Here is a 4,289-nt window from a genome sequence, read left to right as displayed (position 1 = left end):
TTCCCACACCGCAGTCAAATCGCACTGCCCTTGTGATCTGGAAAGCGTGTCAGTACAATCTTAACGACACCCCAAAAAGCAGTGCATTTGCCCGCACCCGATTGCTTGGTACAAAAGCACCATCCGGTCCGATTCCAGCACAGTTGCAAAACTGCTGCATGCACGACTCTGGTGCAATGCGGAGCGATTTGGGCCCATTCAAAACTAAATCGCATGTGAATTGAACAGGAATGTGGTGCGATTTGCATGTGGTTCCTAGTGTGAACTGAGGCTAAATGGTGCCCGTGCCAAGTGAGCGACCTCCTGTGTTCACAATGCAGCAGGGCCAGCCAGGACCTGGACGCTAGAGGAAATCACTGGCGTTAAGTGGTGCCTACTACAGTGATTTCCAGCTTCCAGGGTAATATTTACATTACCTTGCAAAAAAGTGCAACTATCTCAAAATATCCATACCTAAACTTTAGCTTCTATGCTCTGGTTCACACCAATGCGATTTGTCATGCAGTTTGACAGTTCTAAACATGACAAGTCGCACCCTATTTTCACCAATGGAATTGTTCAAATCGTTGCAACTTTGAAAAAGGTTCCTGCACTACTTTTCTGCAATTTAATTCTGACTTGCATAGACTTCTGTTAAATGAGGTTGCAAGACGCAATTAAATTAATGTTCCAAATCACACTGATCTGCGGGCTTTGAAATCGCGCTGAAGTAGCGCATTTTCGAAGCCGCACTGGTGTGAACCAGGGCTAAGTCTAATGGTGCCACTCTCCGGCACCAAAAAAAAGTGACAATTATTTTGCTGGTGCTACATAAATTCTATATAAAAAGATCATAATAATAATAATAATAATAATAATAATAAAATCTGACTGGTCCCCATTAGTAACAACTCCAGCGCTCTGCTTTTTTCTCAGTTGAAGGACCCATTCACCCTAGCAGGTGTGCATTATGCTCTGCATACTATGTGCGCACTGGTGTGCATTGTGTAGGCATTTTCCTTTAACTTTATTAAAAGTCATAAAATAACGAGGTCTTCCAACTGTAGTGTGTTGAAATGCGTTGCGGCACACTGCAATCTACTGCGTAAAAATGGAACCTGTCCTAATTTTTTCAGCGCAAACGCATCATGAATGGAAAAAAAACAGAACATAAAGCAAACTACCTGCCTGGAGTTTGTATGTTCTCCCTGTGCAGGTTTCCTCTGTGTACTCCGATTTCCTCCCACACTCCAAAGACATGCTGGTAGATAACTGCCTCCTGTCTAAATGGCCATAGTATGTGTATGTATGAATGTGAGTTAGGGACCTCAGACTGTAGGCTCTTTGGGGGGTTGGGGGCAGGGACTGATGTGAGCATACATTATATTTGTAAAGCACTGTGTAAATTGGCGGTGCTATACAAGTACCTGTAATAAATACATAAATTGCCTTGTCTATGTGCTGGTACTGCATCGGTCAACGGGGCTGGTCTGAACGAGTCCCTAATGTCATGTAAAGTCCCTGGTGCAGACACCAATGCCCGGTGGCTTAGTGGTCAGTGAATCCTGGTGAGGACATGATCTGCATAGAGTTTGCATGTTCTCCCTGTGCTTGTGTGAGTTTCCTTATATATTTTCCAAAGACACGCTTGTAAGTAATTGTCTCCTGTCTAAAATGGCCCTAGAATGTGTGCGTATGCAGGGACCTTAGATTGTAAGCTCCTTGAGCAAGGACTGGTGTGAATAAATAGTATGTAAAGCGCTGTATACTGCATTGCTGGTGCTACATAAATACCTGTAATCAATATCTCATGTCATAAAGCCCCCCCCCCCCTAGATGTTTATGGTAAGTGATTGCAGCACTGGGGTCTCCAGTTCAAATCCTATTTAGGGCGCTAGTTGCATGGAGTTTGCATGTTCTCCCTGTGCCTGCGTGGGTTTCCTCCGGGTTCTCCAGTTTCCTCCCACACTCCAAAGACATGCTGGTCGGTTAATTGGCTCCTGTCTAATGTGGCTCTAGTATGTATGTGTATGCAGGGACCTTAGATTGCAAGCTCCTTGAGCAAGGACTGATGTGAATAAATAGTATGTAAAGTGCTGTATACTGCATTGCTAGTGCTATATAAATACCTGTAATGAATATCTCATGTCATGTAAAGCCCCCCCCCCGTAGACTCAGATTGTAAGCTCTTTGGGCAAGGACTGGTGTGAGTATGGTAAGCCCCTGGAGCTGGCATTCATATACAGATCATTCATCCCATGGGAGCACACAGCGATCACATCGGATACAAAGTTACAGAGAGAGAGAGAGAGAGGAGCGATCACCGAGCACACCAAACTTTCCACTCTCCCCCATATATAGAGTGCACGCTCTGCTGCCAACTTACCGTGCACGGTGCAGACCGGCCGTGTCTGGCGGAGATCCTCGGTCAGTGTCCGGGGCAGATCTCCTCCCTCCTCCCCCTCCAGCTGTCAGCTGTCACCCCGCACTCTGCCTGCAGCTGGGGCTCCCTCTACCGACACCGGTCCTACGAGCAGCGGGATCCCGGCCTGTCCTCTACTCCTTCCCGATCACACAACCACGTCTGATCCCTCCGATCCACCCCAAAACAATGCCCGCTCCGACCGGAGGAAGGATGGGAGCTCTACTGGTGGGAGAGCTGGAGGAGCCGGGGCGCCGCACTCTGCTACTACTGGGACTGTCAGCCGCCCTCTACAGGAAAACACCGGCTACTGCAGCCTGGAGGGGGCACTGGACGCCTTATTATGTATTAGCATGGACAGGAAACAACAAAGTAACTCTATTTATTATTACATTTATAACATAGAAATATAATGCATATTTATATAAATGTAATAGATACATAGCAAAAGTACAGCGAGTATAACTGATTGATGCATGAAAAAAACAATACAGCAATGACAACAATAATAATTATTAACAGTTGCTGTATTATTTTTGATTGGGCAATAAATTATGTGCTGTAACCATTTTATATTATATATGATATATTTTGATGGTTTCACTGGGGACTCACCTGGTTCCGTGAATATAACTGCTATTACCTGTAGGGCTCCCCCCCCCCCTTCTAAACTATATACAGTATATAGCATATATATATAGATATATATATATATATTATATATATATATCTATATATATATATATTATATATATATAGATATATATATATATATATATATATATATATATCTATCTATCTATCTATCTATCTATCTATCTATCTATATATGTATGTATATATAGATATATATATATATATATGTATATATATCTATATATAGATATAGATATATATATATATATATATATCTATATATATATATATATATCTATCTATATATATATACAGAATATGAAAGCGAACAACTATAAATATATAATATATATGATATAATAACCACTCTCTAAATAAATATTATATATATATATATATATATATATATATATATATATATATATATACAATGGTTGTAACCACACACAAATCAGGGCTACAAAATGGGCCCAGGTGCACAGCAAAGACTGTAGTGCATATAAACCAAAAAAGAGAGCGGCACTCATGGGTATTGAAAGGTGAACGCACGATGGCGGTTTAATTTGATGTTTGGACGAGGCACAAGCTTGTCTTCCTGAGGAGGACGAGCTTGTGCCTTGCCGAAACATCAAATTAAATTAAATTTAAGTAATTAATCATGCGTTCACTTTTCAATACCGTGAGTGCCGCTCTCTTTTTTGGTTTATATGCACTACAGTCTTTGCTGTGCAACCAGGCCCATTTTTTAACCCTGATTTGTGTGATATATAATATATACAGTATATATACTTATATAATATATATATATATATATATATATATATATATATATATACATACACACAGTGCCTTGCAAAAGGTTTTGTTGCCTCACAACCTGGAATTAAAATTGATTGTTTGAGGATTTGCATCATTTAATTTACAGAACATGCCCACAACTTTGAAGATTATTTTTTTTTTATTGTGACGCAAACAACAAATAGGACAAAATAACAGAAAAATCAATGGGGGTTATTTACGAAAGGCAAATCCACTTTGCACTGCAAGTGCACTCGGAAGTGCAGTTGCTCTAAATCTAAGGGGTAGATCTGAAATGAGTGGAAGCTCTGCTGATTTTATCATCCAATCATGTGCAAGCTAAAATGCTGTTTTGCATGTCCCCCTCAGATCTACAGCGACTTTACTTCCAAGTGCACTCCCTGTACACACGGTCGGACTTTCCGACGGAAAATGTGCGATCGGAGCTTGTTGT

At 41.0% G+C, this 4,289-nt stretch overlaps 1 protein-coding gene across 2 annotated transcripts in view; it reads right to left on the bottom strand.

Annotated features, from left to right (window-relative positions):
• Positions 1-2,666, bottom strand: part of GHR (growth hormone receptor) — a 566,569-nt gene extending 563,903 nt beyond the window's left edge. For both annotated transcript variants that reach the window (XM_073621808.1, XM_073621818.1), the window contains exon 1: positions 2,366-2,666. The gene's annotated coding sequence lies outside the window, so the exon portion shown is untranslated. The remainder of the gene's footprint in view (positions 1-2,365) is intronic.
• Positions 2,667-4,289: the final 1,623 nt, after the last annotated feature.

The sequence above is a fragment of the Aquarana catesbeiana genome, linkage group LG01 (genome assembly GCF_042186555.1).
Source record: "Aquarana catesbeiana isolate 2022-GZ linkage group LG01, ASM4218655v1, whole genome shotgun sequence".
NCBI lineage: Eukaryota > Metazoa > Chordata > Amphibia > Anura > Ranidae > Aquarana > Aquarana catesbeiana.
This window is presented reverse-complemented; position numbering and strand designations above follow the sequence as displayed.